The 17539-nt window shown below is 41.2% G+C and overlaps 1 protein-coding gene across 6 annotated transcripts in view; it reads right to left on the minus strand.

Moving 5' to 3' along the window:
* Nucleotides 1-17539, minus strand: part of LOC120738381 (RNA binding protein fox-1 homolog 3-like) — a 419925-nt gene that overhangs the window by 308286 nt on the left and 94100 nt on the right. The gene's annotated exons all lie outside the window — the stretch shown is intronic.

The following is a 17539-nucleotide window of genomic DNA, read 5'->3' on the forward strand; positions in this document are numbered from 1 at the left end:
GAGCTTTAAAATAAACAATGGCGATAAAAACCGAGAGGGGCTGACAGTGATCACTGACTGATTTTAGGGGCTTGTTCAGATTAAATAGAACAAGATACAAAACATGTTAAAAACACAACAACCTTAATAAACACAGAGTAGTTTGGACCTGGAAGAAGGGTTTATATGTCATTACTTAAAAACCAGATACAGGAGTGTTTTTTTTTTCCAATTTAATTTACAATTATAGTTTCAGGGGAACAGGGATGAAACAACACATGCATTTGTTCAGTCAATACAACATGAGTTGTTATCGACTTTTTTACTGAAAAAATAATGATGTTTGACAAACTGAACAAACTTTTGAGTCATAAATCAGTAAACTTGTTTTAATATCCTCTTTCTAAAGCATAGTTTTATGTTAAAATTACAGTATAGCAGAGGATGAAGTGATCAGCCTGTTCTGCATAATCAAATGCTCCCCAAAAATTAATATGTATGATCCAGTTGACAAACTGTTCTCAACTGAGCCAGCAGGATGTGCGGAAGTTGCCAAGACACCAGGTTTACTTGGCCGACATTTAGCCTAATATCACTCAAGTCGATCATTATGAATATTTCTAATGAGGAGTAAAATGTGTAACACGGAAATCTGAGACAGGATATTTGTGTTTGTGTTTTGGCTCAATCTAATTTTACTTTTGTGTGCTACACTTGTTGTCTTGTATAGTCTTATACATTTACAGTAAAGCATTCATGTCATTCTTAAAAGTTTATTTATTTATTACTCGTCCTGCCCAGTATTTACAACAAGGCTTATGTCCCCAATCACTGTGCTGGGTTTTCTAGTAGGCTTACTTTCTGCTTCTTTATGGCGATAACTGTAGAGTACCCAGTGATACACAAGCAAAAATCACTTTGAAGTAGCCTTGGTTACTTTGACAGTTTGGTCGGCTGATAGTAAATTGCTTAAAGCTCACCGCAAACAAAGCATTATGCAAAACGCATGCAATTAATCACGGAGAGGGCGGTTCGTATTTTTTATGATTATTAATGGCCTTTGCCACGCTGTGGGGTCATCTCACCTCCCTGAAATATTTACATCATAAACAGCATGAATTATGGGGGTTGCGGGAAGGGCGCTGCTTTAAAATACAGTTTCCTTTATTTTCATCAGCTGTGGCGGTCAGGAAGTAGCCATCCGCAGAGCTCCGTATGGAAATGAGATGCTGCCTCCGGTCACGTGGCGCCTGAAGGACATTGTTAGGATTCAAATTTCCCGTTGGTCAGTCAGTTGTTGTGCGAGAAGTGAAGAAAGTAGTTTTCAGCTCATTAGCCAGAGATCAATATGGTAATGTGAAGAAAAGTGATTGAGAGGTAATCCAAATCGAAAACAATACGATTTTTTAATATATTTTGTGAATAACACAAAAGACGCTGGAGGATTTCTTTTCACACCACTGGACCCTTTTGACCTCTTACATCTTCTAACTTTCACATTGTGAAACACAGAAGAAAAAACACGTTCAGAAAGTCGGTAGAAACTGTTTAGAAATGATGTCGGTAGCTTATATACCTTCAGGCTGCAAGAAATTATACAGCTGAAGACGGATTTCTGTGCTTGTCCGGAGAGCATTTAGTATCTTTTGTGTAGAAAGTTGCTGAACGGTGCACGACGGCGAACCTGGAAGTTTCTGGACGGCTTTGTGTAGAACTCACAAAGTCAAGAGAGGAAACTAAACACATACAGAGCGATGCGAGCGATGCGAGCAAAGCCAGCGCGCTTGTGGAACTGCTAAATAATCATTTTCATGTATAAATGTCAAAACATGTTTTATTTATATTTATCCCATATGCCAATACATTCTGCTAAAGTACTACATTACAAAGTGCATGTAAATTGGACAAAATTAATGCTTCAGTGTCTGCCCCTGCTATTTGTACAACACTTTACACTCGAAAGGTGGACTACTAATCGCAAAATTAAATATGCACTGTGATAATGTTTAAAACATGGGGGGAAGTGCGGGATTATGTTAAAATGTTTTCTCTTTTTTAATTGAAATTTTATTCAAATTTTCCCCGAACTCTGTAATAAACTTCTGGCTGTTCAGTCAGTCTTCTGGCATTATTGGCTCATTTTCTGATGGCCTTATCAATGCAGTTTTTATTATTATTGTCATGGCTATTACTGGTTAAGCGGATCTTTAGTCTGGTTGCTTGGTTGGTGGATGTCTTTAGCGTAGTCAAACACTGTCAATGATTCTAGTTTTTAACACAGCATTAAATGAATATGGTATTTAGCACTTTATGCATCGGCTATGAATAATCAAAATATTGTCTAAGCTAGAAAGAAGTCATGCCTTAACCTGTCCAAAAAAACTACAATAACATATTAACCATGCTGTCGTTATAGTCGGAGAACATTACGTTGTAGAGAAAGGCGATTTTCTTTAAAAAAATGGTGTTGAAAGCCAAAGTTGGCATAAATCTCAGCTTTAGTGCCTAAATGTGAAACCATATTTTATCCTTTTTGTCATTTTCTCTGCTAAATAATACATAAAGCAGAACAACAGAAGAAAAGCTTAACGGAGTCGAGTCCAATCAATTTTATGTATAAACCCATTCGTCACAAATCAAACGTTTCCCCTCACAGGCCTTCGAAATGTGTACAGCAAACGACATCCTCTAACAGCTCCCATTAACGGCCAAAATAGAAAGATGGATGCAAACTGCAACTTGAATGGTTGGCAGAGACCTACAGCCGTGAGGTGGGATTTCCAGTTTGAAAAATGATCTCTTGTTGTTGTTCATTCAATATTCATGTATTTAGTGGGTTTTAATGAACACATTCCCCCAGGAGCGTTGGTGAGTTTAATGGATATGGATGAAACCAAGTTACACTGACATAAGTACTCGTGCTGCCGCACTTTGAGTTTTTTAGGAGCAATGTTTGCTTTGCTCCTGCTAACATTTGTTAGACTTTTCCAATAGAAAGGATTGTGAGGGGTTCTGTTTGAAACGTGTATGACTGTTAAACTGTGTTTGAGGAAAACAAATGGAAGAAATGCTAAATGAGAGAGAGCATAAAGTAGATACGGTAAGTAACTGTTTCCCCCATAAAGACGGCGTTCGACAACCTCCCCTCCTCTTTGAATGATGAGTTTTGACACCTCTGTAAACATCAATAAAGATGTGGTTTGACGACCATTAGAGAAAGTTTTGGTTTTTGCGAGGGTAGCTGCACAGACAGCTGAGACCACCCACACTAACTTCAGATGCAATCCCAGTCATTTTGTTGTAGAAGCAGGCCTGAAATATGGCAGAAAGTGCTCAGTTAAGAAAAGGGAATCAAGGGTTTAAAATGATTTAAAATGACATCCAGAGTTCAGCTCTCTAAGTCATGTGTGCCGCGGAAGATTATCTGGTTTCGCCTGATTAGCACTCTTAGTCAGCGGTCCCCAACCCCCGGGCCACGGCCCGAAACCGGTACGTGAGCCGTTTGGTTCCAGGCTGCAAGAGTTGAGGCTCTGAAATTTATGGTTTTCAGGGGTTTTATCGGTTTTTATCTTTTTAATCGTTTTTATCGTCAACTTGGTTTCCCTGGGTCTTTTCCCCATCCGTTACTAATAAATCTTTTTTTTTTTGGTTTTATTTTGTTGTATTTATCAGCAACATTTTAAAGGCCAGGCCGTGAAAATATTGTCGGACATAAACTGGTCCGTGGTGCAAAAAAGGTTGGGGACCGCTGATCTAAGCGACCGGCGTGAGTAACGGGCAGAACAATTACATTATCTTCCACTAGAGGGCAGTACAACTACCAGCTCTAATTAAATGGGTTGCCAACTGCCACTAAAACAGAAGAAGACGAATAAGAAATGACATAATAGTCATGCTGTAAGCGAGATGACGCAGCGCGTACAGCAAAAAATAAATACTTGAAAAGAAAAAGTAGTCAGTCTGACCTGGTCCTGGAGAAAACTCTGACCCAGATGAAGGCCCTAGCATGAGTAGTGGTCAGAAGATAGCACAGAAGGTATACTGGGGACAAACCGATCCAATTCCGCTATATCTGGGATTCGTTTGGTGGTCTGATTTTTCTAATAATAATAATAATAATAATAATAATGATAATAATAATAATAATAATAATAATAATGATAATAATAATGTTATTCTAATGTGAATATGCACCGTGGCTTCAAAAGGTTGGTAAACACTGCTCTAATTAATCCATAAATCAGTAACTTTGTTACATTCTTTGTTACATGCTTTGTTACATGCTTTGTTACATTCTTTTGGGTTCACTGATGCTTATTTTTCCAGTTTTTCAAAGCACAGGAGAAATGATGTCATCGTCGCCACATAAAAAAGGGAGGGTGTGGGGCAAAAGTCAACTTCTAGAAACAAAAATTTAAGGCCTGATGTCACCACAGGTATAGAGTGAAGCACAGTCCTTCTTAGAACTGCTGAAGCAGTGTATAAGCCGTCATTAGCTCATGTGCAGAAAAATCCAAGTCATATATTTTATCTTTCAAGCGCTGTTCAGACACACAATATCTGCATTTACGCATTCGTGTCAGCATGAAGTTTAAATAGCCTGGACGCGATTCTTTACAATGCTATTCAATCAAATCAAACCCATCCTCTCAGTCGCTTTTTGTTCTATTCTATTCCTTTTGATTGTCTGTAAATGCTGCTGCTGCTTTGTGCACAACCGCAGCTAGTTCCGGGAGAAGGGAAATCGTCCTTGGAGCGGATCATCAGGAGAGAGAAAGAGCGAGGATGCCTCCACCTCCTGTTGTTTGTCCGGGATGCCAAGCTCACGCTCAGCATGCCAGGCCCCATGCGGGCGCCCAGGCCGGCCGGAAAAGACAGAGCTCTTGGAAGACTGGGGTCTGGTCAGAGCCAACACGACGCTCGTGCCAGGCAGAGCAACTGTGGCCAGCGTCTGCTAGTGCATCTCTCCCCTTTACCCGTCAGCACACGGCAGACCTCAGGAGAAAGGATGCGACCATCAGGGGACCGCTAGTCCATCCGGGCAGAGCTGGAGGACAGACCCCATGTGGCGGGGAGTGGGAGGTTTGGAGCTGTTACACGAGAAACAGCTAGCAGCCTGCTATCTTGTTTCTGTTTCTTCCTGATGATGTCTAATTTAAGCCAAAGCTTCGCCATTGCCTGTAAAAGTGCATTTGAGGCCAAAACGTGAAATAATGCACCAAAGTTGATCACTCTTCTCGCTGGTGGCAGAGTTCTCAGAGCTAAGGTCACATTTTTCATCAAATCTCACTCCTGTCTATCAAGATATGCATTGTTTATGACATCTTTCTGTCACTTTGACGCTGAGGTATCTGTGGAATCTCAGTGTGGTTATTGGATAATATGAGTAATTGTTTGTCTTCAATGGCTCTTTTTAAAATGGAGAAAGTCACATTTTGTAATGTGCACAACAGTGGTGGAAGAAAAGAGCTAAAAGTTTAAAGTTTGAACAATTTTAAATGTTTTATAGACTTTACCGAACATCTCTGTACTGATTCTTTAATGCAGAATCGTGATAACAACATTTGCAAATTCAGCCTTTGTATATCAGTGACCAATATTTTTTTTTTGCTTTGTTATCAAACCTTACAAATATTTTTTTATGTTCAAGGTTTGTTTTTAGTATTAAAAGGTCAAAAAAAGACAACAAACATGAAGTGATTAAAAAATATTTTAGCATCAATTACTGATGATATTTCTATGAATATAGGCTCTGTTATTGGCCCTAAAGTTCACCCCTAGTTTTCACTACAGGCTACTGCTAAAATACCCAACATGCAGTTTGTATTAAAGGTTGTCTGACCTTTACTGAGTTTTATAACACAAGTAACCGGGAACAACAGGTAACAAGTCAAAGAGACGTTCAGTGTTTTGTTGTACATCTGTTTTTTCTTTCATCACACTGGGAGGTGGAGAGAAAAGGAGCTGATGCAACCGAGCTTAAGAAATTCTGATATTGTTCAACACAAATACATTAAAGGTGCGCACCGTCTACCGAGGACGCCTTTAAAATATGCACACATTTATATTTCTATCATGGAGTCTATCTTGTGGATGATGAGAGTGCTGCAGCTTTTGTGCCAGAGGAAAAAAAACATGAGGATGTGTGACACATGAAAACTAGCCACTTGTTTTGCTGCTGCTCTGAATTCTGAATTAATGTGTGTTTCTGAGGAAATGCTGACGAGAACGGGAGTTAACAGAGCTTGTACGCAATCGCTCTTTCTGCAGCCGGTTGAAGCGACCGATCGTCTCAGCAGGACTTGCATGATATCTCAGCTGTGACCTGACTGGCAAAACCAGAGGACTGTAAAGCAACAGGCGAATGTGGCAGTCATCCAGCGCGAGGGCTGAAAATTAAGTTCCTGGTTGACACGCAGCACGAGTTTGATCTGTTTCACCTGCTATTTCTGCTGTTTGTTTTATTTTAATGCCTCCATGCTGCCAGTCAGATAAGACCTTTGCCACTGAAGCTGTGACAGTACATCTGAAGCAGATCGGGTCGCCACACTGGTTTTGAATGATAATACTGCAGCGTCGTGTTTCACATCGATTCATTTTCAAAGAGAGTCGGTATTATTTTTTATTGATCGGCCTTTCTTTATAAACAAAGATGATATATAGGCCTAGTAATAGCGGGATTAAATTACATGGCCCGAAAATAAGCTGGATCGATAAGAAAAGTAATTTAGCACAATTCGGTTCAATTTGTTTGAGGAATCCTGCGCGCCCGAGTTAGCAGGTGAGGTGAAATGCCACAGACGGGACTGAGCCGTCACTACAGACTTTGACTGTTTCCACCTTTTACATCATTTTTTCTTCCACGTTATCGGTGCAATCCGACGGCGGAAAGTTTGTCGACTTTAACTAGTCGACAGAAAACTACTGATACTGCAGGAATGTTGTATCACTTAACAGACAGTTGCAGCTGTTGATGAAACCCTCACATCATCATGTTCCGAGTGTGGGAGGATTGAAATTAACATAACGGAAGAGCAGAAACAGATTCTCCGTGGCGTCTAAACACATACTAACCAGGTGTATATGAATGCCGCGAGAACGAGCCGCTCTCCCCCTCCCCCGTCAGCGCGGCTAAACCAAATGCTGCCGCTCTCATTTGGGGCATTTGTTTGCCTGTGTGAGAAATAATGGCGGCGGGAGCAGGTGGAATATTGCTTCGGCAGCTAACCCATATGGATCGGAAAAGCCGCTTGCCAAGTCTAAACTCCACTTTTACAGGCACATCTGGAGCAGAATCTCCATATTAATTGCCAGTTAATGTGTTTACACACAACGAGGATTAATCCCTGAGAGAAGTTGCTTGACCCGGGTCACGCGGTCGGCGGGAGGGCGGTGTTTCGGGTTGAAAAGCAGCGGGGAGAGGTATGGCGCCAAATGTGCGGACAAAGGCACGTGCGTAAGATAATTCTATTCCAGCAGAAAGCCATCTGTCATGTGTAGCCTTTCTGTTATGTTGAGAGCATTTATGTCAATATCCTCCGATGGCTTCGAACAGCAGTAAAAGTTCACGCGGGGATTTATGAGGCTGTGATCACATGAGACGCTTTGTTGAACACACCTGCATTTTTGTTGTTTACTTTGGTTGTTTGGTTACAGCAGACAGAGGGTGGGCGGTGTTTAAGGATTTAGGGGCCCCGGAGCTGGACAGAAGCCCTGGAACACGGAAAGGATGACTGATATTTATCACATTAGAGCTCCTTGCTGTGCTGTTTTCACCGAAGGCAGAACCAAAAAGCATTTGTGTGTGTGTGCATCTGACTTTATTAACTAGACCCTGAGAAAGAAACTCTAAAACAATCCCAGCAATAGTTTTGGTGATCGTAAATATGTAATTGCCACTCCCTTTTTGGTGATTGAGTATGGGGGGAAAAGGGGCAAGGAGCCATTGTGCGCCACATTATAAAAGTTTAATGTGTGGAAATATGGTCTCTTTTTTTCTATATATGCATATCTATCTTTATAAGAATTTCAAAGTAGGGCTATTTCCCATTCCGCCTACAGCTTTAATGAAATAAATACAAATAAAGCCCAAAATTCCAAAAAGAGAGGATGTGCAATTTAATCCACAAAGTAATTCTTTCATATAGCCACATCAGGCGACACCTGAGCTGTCATCTCCCTCTCCTCATCCTCGAGATAGCCTCGGGTCTCTGAGGGTTTGGCTTAGCACGACCTCCTAATGAGAGATTTACTGTATGAAGATAATTATGGGGGGAAGCAACATCTCGCTCAGGCCCAATGATTAAGATAAGAGCACTTGGGCGCATATTCAAGCGGCACCCTCCTCCTCCTGACCTGTCACTCTGCCGAGGCTCTATTGGTCACAGACAATCAGCTGGAAAAACACCGAGGGCATGCCTATACGCATGGCGAGTGCAGACGCTCGGAAGCAAACAGAGCCGCACGCGCATTTTAGACTGCACCGGGAAGGACAAAAACAACGCAGAGCACACCGTGATATCGCTGCCATTTTATAAATCAGCCACCTGGGCGATTAAGGGAAAAATGAGTGAACAGAATCAGAAACGCGTGCTCTTGTTTATTGCTTTAGAGAGTTAGCTGGCAAGGAGGCAACCATCGTGTGATGATGAGAGTGGCCCCTCTGGAGACGGCATTCGCACACTGGCAGAGGAGCTAATACAGACTTTCATTAGGATGCACACTTCAACACACTGTCATAGTATTTACAGTCTCACACTGGGGAAACAAATAAACTGCGTGATTAACAAGTTTTCCTGATGCCTGGCGCTTCGCTGTGTGCGCATTGGAGTGCCACCTCGCCGACTTAATGATTCTTAATGGTTTCTTAATGACTTCTTAATGACTTCATCAGGAAGATCCTGCAACAGCACATTCTGACAAGCGGGAGCCTCCCCTTGAGACCCAGGATCACACCGAAGCACTAACCCCTCTTCGGCTTTCTGCTAAAACAACACACACTTTAAATCTGCTTATCTGAGACGGCATCTTCGACTCGGGTGACGCGAGCTTTTGATCCGTGGTTAAATGTAGGCCTATGTGATACAATTTGATATGAAAGCGTGCGAGCTGATGTGTGGAAATGCACTAAAAGGCGAAAAGGGATGTCCAACTAGGTTGTGGGCAAATGCAGTCACATCAAACTAATCTCAGAACATTGGAGTGACATCTAGTGTTGTGTAACCAGAATTAAACTGCATTGTGCGAGGGTATCTAGGAAACCCATTTGGTAGCATTCGGTGTAAAGCTGCGACTGTGATGCAACACTGGGGGAAGCGGAAAGAAAACAAAAGGAACAGGAAATTCTCCAATTCCTAGAGATCCCGGTAATTGCAGAATTTCATTACTGCGGGACGTGCGGCGAGATGACACTCAACACTCCAGAGAGAGAAACAAGCAGCGTGTTGTTGAGCTGGTAACAAAGTGTGGTCAGCAGCAAAAAATTCCTCCAAGCATTTAATGACATAGAATTTTCTGGGTCACCTCAATGTCACCGAGCAACAAATAGTTTGGAGTGTGAAGTACATAGTGCCGGCCATCACAGATTGCCATGTCACTCTCAGCCAAGGAACACCAGTAAAGCCTCCAAATTACCACTACGCCTCTGAGTTTGGCGCTCAGAGCTCCCTCCATCGAAACCATGTTCAACGAGATCAAAAGTGTCATTCTAGTTTTTTAAAAGTCTTTTTTTTTTTAATAAAACAAAAGCTAAAAAGCTATTAAGGTAATTGTGATAATCAGTGTTTGTGAAAAAGGATATAAAAATAAGAAGAAAGTCCATATACTGCACACACACACACACATATACACACACACACCACAACTGGTTAACAAATTGTATTAGCAGAGAAGCTTGACTGCATGGCAAATTACATCGCCCTGATGGATGTCCTCTTTACGGGTTGTAGAAGCAGGCTGAGGGGCCGTGGAGAGAGGATGAGGCTCTAGCCAAACACTCATAAAATGATGCATAGCCGGCCATGTGTCACCTATTGGCACAGGCTCGGCTATCTCGCCCAGATACCAATGCCCAAAACACAGAGAGACACTTGCTCCACTTAATCCATGGCAATCAGGAAGAAATGTGATTCAAATATTCCTCTTCCACTCCAGAAATGAATACATCAAGACCGTTTTAACCCCTCAAGTTCAGTTTTCTCTTCCTAAATTTACAAAAAAAAGTTTCCTAAAAAAAACAAACAAAAAGTGTGTAATTTGGTAGTAATTATAGGTCAAAGTCTAAAGCAGTGCTACTGCAGCTCACCAAGTGCCGAAGGGGGCACCAAAACAGGCTAATGATCATCAATCATAATAATCATAATGATGAATTATTTAAATTCAAGATGAAGCGCAACTTCAATAGGCACAATTAGACCATTATACCAAGAACAAGACATACATAATTCATTGAAATAATGAAATAAATTATAGCCCCCCCCCCCAACAATCTCCCTGTGGTTTATGCCTATCCTGCTGCCAGCTATCATGACACACACACACACACACGGAGGTTGTTGGTTAGACTCAAAAACAATGTAACCCAGTTTAGACAAACAGCACGTTTTTGCTTTTAGTTGTTTGTGTTTTCTTTTGTCTGAGGTTATTAATGACATGCAGCCTCTCGCCTTTAGCAGCAGGATCCACAGGTGAGTCTCCCCAGCATGAAGGTTTCGAGCTCTTACAAGAACAATACCTGTATTTGTTCCTGACACAGAACCTTGGGTAAATCACCTTTCTACACCTCAGACGTTTGGGCCACACAGCAGCCATCCTGAGGTTGAGTTCTAAGCTCTGTCACATTTGTCTACATATCCTCCCGAACACTGAGAACCAAAACAAGTAAATAATTAATGAGTATTTACTCTCAGCTCACTCAAACTAGAGTGAATGCAGGCAGGCGACCTCCTCGCAACTCGGAAACAAAGAGTTTGGTGTCAGAGACCGACTTCGCAGGGCACCTGTTGAGAGGCAACGTCTCGCCATACAGTTGCGGTCCGACTCGGACTGACTGCAGTCGCTCTCAGACAGACTGGTCATCCAAATTAAATTAAATGCAAACAGATTGTGAAAATCAGCCGGAATCAGGCTGCCGCTGAGCGCAACTCGTCTGGATTCGTCTCTTCGCGATAGGGACTCTACTCTGGTTCTATTCTTATATAAAAGCCAGCTTGCTGAGTGCATATGTGAATCTCCATCCTTGCAGGAGCTCTGACACTGTTAGTGGAGGGATTTCTGTTTCAGACCTGAGACTCTGAATGCACACTGAGTGCAAGCAGTTAATGTGAATTTATGTGCATGTAGGCAGCAACACGTTTGCAACAGACGGCAATAGATTTTTGTGAACTTTGCTGATTTATCAGAGTTAATTACCTCACTAACTGCAAAATGACAGCAGACTGACTCAATAAGTCTCTGGCTTATTGTTGTTTTATCGCCGTCTTCATGCAGCAAAGTCTTTTTAGAGATGCTGCGGGTGGTCACAGACCTACTCTTCAAAAACACAAGATCACTTTTTGCAAGTTCCCTGCACATGGTCCTTGGTGTGACTCTAGCCATTTATCAAGCTGTTTATCAATTTGTAATCATCACTATTTACACCTTTAATGTCTCCAAAATGATCATCATGGATCATACATGATGATGGGGCCTTTTAAGCTGCAGCGCTGTTGAAAATGCGACTAATAAATGACCGTGACAGCTGTGTAAAATGAAATAAGGGTCATGTGTCAGGTTTTCATAGCCTAGTATTTTCAATATATCTGATAGCAGCATGTCTAAGATGAGTAAGAAACTATTACGTGCTTAACATTTTTTTTTTTAACCATAAGATATACGTGTAATTTATATTTTGATTTTGTTATGTAACTGGTCAGGCTTAATTTCTGGTCTGGTCAGACCTAGTCTAGCATAACAAGTTTATCTATATATATATATCTATATATCTATATATATATCTATATATATCTATATTTCTATCTTATTATCTATATATAGATAGCTATAGTAGCTATCGAAGATAGATATAGAGAGAGATAGATAGATATAGATAGTAGAAGATGAAGATAGTAGATAGATATAGATATAGATATAGATAGATATAGTCATAGTAAGATCTATGAATAGTCACTAGATAGTGATGCTAGCTAGATTGCTAGATGGCTAGGGATAGGATCTCTGCGATGTGTAGATGATGCACGTATATGATATGATAGCCTTCCTGCTAGTAGACCTAGGAAGATACATTCTGTATCAATTTAGATAGATAGGATTATATTCCACCGAGGTCCGTTGTGTAGGCAGGGGTCTCTGCGGTGCACTATGAATGACCTTCTCTAGAGACTGGGAAACATCGTCCTTGACCATCGCGTTGCGGAGTCTCGCTGTGGAGCGGCCAGAAGCCTGGAATGCTCCGCTGTGCCGCGCCACTTCCTCTGAAGCATCCAAACAACGTTTTGAGAGAGAATTAGAGCGATAGAAACAGTGGAGGATTTACGTACTGCCGGTGGGATTTACTCCTTGTTCCAATTTGCAGGGGGATTACTCATTTTTTTCACCATTTATTTATTTTATTTCCAAATTCATTTCTACTTCACCTGAAGGAAAACAAAATATCGAGCCAAATGCATAAATAGTGTCAGAGTGAATAGATGATGACAGCAGGTCAAGTTGTGAGTGAGTCACGTCTTTCCTCCTGGAAGAAAGTGATTACTGTAACACAGAGCTGACAATCATGACCGAGATAATCCCATTTCTCACATGGAGCTCAAATTGTATTATGTCACATTGTGTTTTGCATATGCTATCAAAACCTGGATTTAGATATGAAAACTATCTGAAAAAAGTAAAAGTCTGAAGGAGGCGCGGAAAAAGAAAACATGCAGCCACAGGGCTGGCATGCAGGCATGTCACTTTGTCAAGCTGTTTTCTCAGAGAGCTTGATGGCTTCTCAAAGGCGGGAGGAAGAAAAAAGTGTTGCAAAGCATGGTATTCTCCAAGATGAACAGATGGCAGAGCCTAAGTGTGGAGATTTGTTTTATATCTCTATCCCATGTTGCTGCGCAGTAGATGTGGGCTTCCGTTTTCTTTTTCCTCCTTCTTCAAATGTTATCTTACAGGATAACGGACACACGCAATGTTTAAGCTAATGAGGAGTGGGTGTTGCTTTGTCTTTCTCTTTATGTCGTCCCCTCTCTCCCACCAACACATCCTCTTGCTTTCCATTCTCCGTCAAACCCACGCTTGGAGCGGAAACCTATATGCCACACAATTATGCAACACAACTGGGAGTGCTGCTCGCAGACTGGGTGGCTGACTGAAAACACAGCAGACTGCAGAGTTTCTGCAGCTGCATTAACATCCTGTGAGTAACAGCGTTTAAAGGACACCAAGCACTGTCCACTGCCAGATACGTCAGCAATTAGCAGATACGTGGCTCAGAAGTATGTATCCTGGGCGCACTTTTTATCCAGTGCCACTATCGGAACAAATATTCCACTTCACTACAACGCAAGAAGATCTAGCAAGCCATTGGCTATTGTCTGCTGGCTTAGCCTCTGGCAATGATGCCAAATATTTTGGGGTTTGCGGTGTAGAAAGCAAATATCCCGAAAAAGACCTCACATCTGTCTACCTGCACGCAACCAACCCCACAATACTTGGACTGAAAACAGACTGCAAACAGAACTCTTGTTACTCGCCTACAGATATAAAGATGTTTAAAAATATGCATGTTAAAAAATATTGTGTGCAACTTTAAAAGTGAGTCACCTAAAAGTGAGTTACCTAAAAGTGAGTTACCTGTCCACAGTACGCTGACATTATGCTATAAAATGATTAAAAAGGCTTTGACATACAACTGGAAAGTGTAACCACAGCAAAGATGTTGGCAGCTAGATTTGATACTTTTTATTTCTTCATTTTTTAAAGTGTACTTCCTGTAACCTACAACAATTGTTTCATACTGTAACAAAGTATCAAAGTGTAGGGGTGGATAAATGATCTAGAAGTTACTGTAACACTGTCAGCTGTCTGTATAACTGCTATTTCAGCCTTCCTGTTGTAATTCCCATAAACACTTTATTATTGTAAATTATAGCAATGCACTGTAGTCACTCTGTGTGTCACCACCTCTGTTTCTCATTTTGTCACTACTTCTTGCACCACATGGTAAAAACATTCAGCACAATGCATTTTTATCAGCCACCCTGAAGGTGAACACTGGCTGGATGTGACCACGCTACAGTGGTCTCAGTCAGGGTAGACCTTTGTTATGTTAGCTACATGTAAAATACTGGTGGCAGTCAGTGGTACCACTTAGCCTCCTAGTAGATCGTCGCCTTGTTCTCATAGCATTCACAAGATTTTCAGCGAACTTGACCAGCGACCTCTGACCTTGAAGTCAAGGTCCCTGAGATTTCAACTCATCCAAGACTTTTAGTAGCTACACCTGTGGCATCAATTTCAAGCTCCTAAGTTGTTTCGTTCTTGAGTTCTTGCATTTACAAACTTGTCAAACGTGTCGCCTGCCCGGCAGCAACACGGCTGAGGGGTGAAAACATTCTCAGTTATTCAGTCACTGAATGCACCACACAATACTTCAAAATTAAGAATTTCAACTTAAACACCTTTGCACACATTAAATCCAGAGCTGTTCATTATCTGAGCAACAACTCGGTTTACTTAAATATTTAAACCGATCAATAATTTCACATTGTTTGCTAAATGAGGTAGTTTAGCAAACAATGTGAAAAATAATGGGGAAAAAAGAGCTACAATAAAAGAGACAGAAGAAAATTAAAGTACTAAGAGTTCCGTATAAAATAAAAACACCTGATTTTTTAAAAAATGTTTCTTAGCTGCAGGAAACAAGATTTAATGCACTTTGAGACGCCAGATGCAAAACTTAATTTTTGGTCAAAAATAACAAAAATAAGGTTCTTGCTGTTGGTGAGGGAGGTGATGTAATGACTGACGCTCTCAGGACCAAACACAGGAACCTCAGCTTTGCCAGGATTAACAGGGAGAACATTTAAAAACATTCACTTATTAATGGCTGTAAAGCATTCATCAAGGTTAGAGAGGCTGTTTATGTCGTTTATGCAAAAACTGCAATAAATGAACAATATTGGTAATTACCCAAAGCATTTTTTAATATCCATAATGGCTGATCCACCAGTATGCATTTCAAATTTACAATATTACAAAAAAGCAGAAAACATAGTACAACATATATATATATTTTTTAATTAAGATGCAAAATTACTGTTATTTCCTTACATCCTGCACTGAAAAATTTAATTTAAGTAGATGAATGTTACGCTTGATTAATTTCTGACTTCTCAGAGAAGTCTAGAGCTTCAAAATTGGGTTTTAAAAATGCAAATTCAGCACATCATTCACCTAATAAACAGCAACATCGGTTTTTTGCTGTGTGTATATATTACATACATATATATTGAGAGAGAGAGAGAGAAAGAGGGATTCTCAGTTACAACAACAGTAGTTGAGGAATGACTGGAATAAATTGACCAGTGTTCTTTATAAGATGTTTTACAAGCAAATGGTAAATGCTTAAAGTGTGTAAAGGTTAGAATTATAAATGTGACATTCTAAATGGCAGCACGGTGTCACCTAATACTGCTGCATTCATTTCAGAGTAGAGCTTAGCATGATGTACTTCCAGCAATCGACACCTAACCCAGGCGAGCTGCATTCGAGAGGTGGAGGATAAACCGGTTTGATTTGGGTAACAGCATGTTCTTCCCTCCTTATCTTACTCTAAACAAGGATCACAGCATTTTAATCCTTCTAATTATTTTGTTTAATAACGTGTACAGTAATGAGCAGTCTCAGTACGGCAACAGGGGACAATAACTGCAGACTCTGAACACTGTTACATTTTTTACTTATTATTGTTGACTTATTATATTTGACTTACATATTAAAGAGCGTCCTTGGAAACGGAAGAAATGCCTTTTGCTCTAATTTTTCCAATTTCTCCAAAGTGAATATGAGCTGGTTCATTTAGCGGTTTAGTCATAGCAACAGGAATTTACAATCACACCAAGGCTGCACCTGAAAGGCTTAATCAAAAATAAGACGATAATGAAAGCACTGCTAACAGCCACAATACCTCGTCCTCTAATGTCAACCTCAGGTGCGCAGACAATGTTTCGACCGGTTTAATCAAACTCAGAGTGTTGACTCCTTCGGTCTGGATCCTGAAGATAATACTTCTGAAAATCAGGAGCACCAATTGTACCAAACGCTCTTTCAATCTCTTTCCCAGAAACCTTGAAAACTACTTGTTGGAAATGAACACGAAGCTCCCACAATTCAGCAAGTTTTCAGAGACGATCAAAACTGAAAACATAAATGGCGCTTGTGCTCAGCTTCATGTGTTGTTTGACTGTAGAGGAGCCAGCGCTCAGTAAAAGTGACAGGAGATGTGAGGTGTTGTGACTCCTCACCTGCCACCAAAACCTCTACTCCGGCAGAATGACAAAACACAAGCCCTCAAATGCCCGCAGGACAACGTAACTACTTTTGAGTCAAACTTTAGCTCCACAGACTTGTCTCTTCCTATTCTGTGAAATCAATGTGATTGCAAACCAACTAAATATTAACATTAACGAAGAACACTTGTAAACATATACTAAAGATCAAAGCAGGAAGCCTGTAAGGCTCCAAACGCTACCAGAGCGAAAGAGGAAGAAGCCAAACACATCCCCCGCATCCTTCCACCCGGGAGATCAGCCTTTGCACCTGTGACCAGGTAAACTTTCCACACAGTCGTTAATGGACACAGCGGCTGTTGTTTACTGAAGACTCCCCGCAGAGGAGACTAGCTGACCCATGTCTGCAACCGGTGAGTGGTACAAATGGCAAACATCTCTTGGAGTCATTATTTATGCAGGAATGCCCTTGGGAGTCTTTGCACTTGTTTACACAGTCATGGCACAGTCCATTCATGACGGCTCCGAGTAAATGAGCCGCTTGCTACCAATTTGTCCTGGACGACGAAGCTTTGGGGCTCTACTACCCACGGTTACTTTGACGCCGGCGTGTGTGTGCGTGTGTGTGCGTGTGTGTGTGTGTGTCGGGGTATGGAAAAGAGGTTAACGCAGCACTGCTGTGCTGTTGGGAACCGACCCGGAACTACGGACACAAAAGTCCCAAGGGTATTAGGAAGCACAGTGTCACATTTGGAAATAAATGAGAGAAGGGTTTTTTTCAAGAAGAACGCCACGGACTTTCACCTTTGAAATGGGCTGTTTGTTTGCCCGAGGACGGGGACAGTGGTCAAAGTTAGTGAGCACCGCCTTTCACATAAAACCAGAACCAAGGCAGGAGTTTTATGGAGGTTGAACTCAAAGGCAAAGTAAAGAAAAAGTGAGTGCGGCACGATGTCGGGGAACCGGTGTAACTTTGCTTACAATAAAAGTGACAAGAGCGGTGTGTGCGTGGCAGAGATAGAGATAGGAATGGCGGTGTTACGTTATTTTTCTTTTAAAAGAAACTG

This window comes from Simochromis diagramma, unplaced genomic scaffold, assembly GCF_900408965.1.
Source record: "Simochromis diagramma unplaced genomic scaffold, fSimDia1.1 OVJJ01000321.1, whole genome shotgun sequence".
NCBI classification, from domain to species: domain Eukaryota; kingdom Metazoa; phylum Chordata; class Actinopteri; order Cichliformes; family Cichlidae; genus Simochromis; species Simochromis diagramma.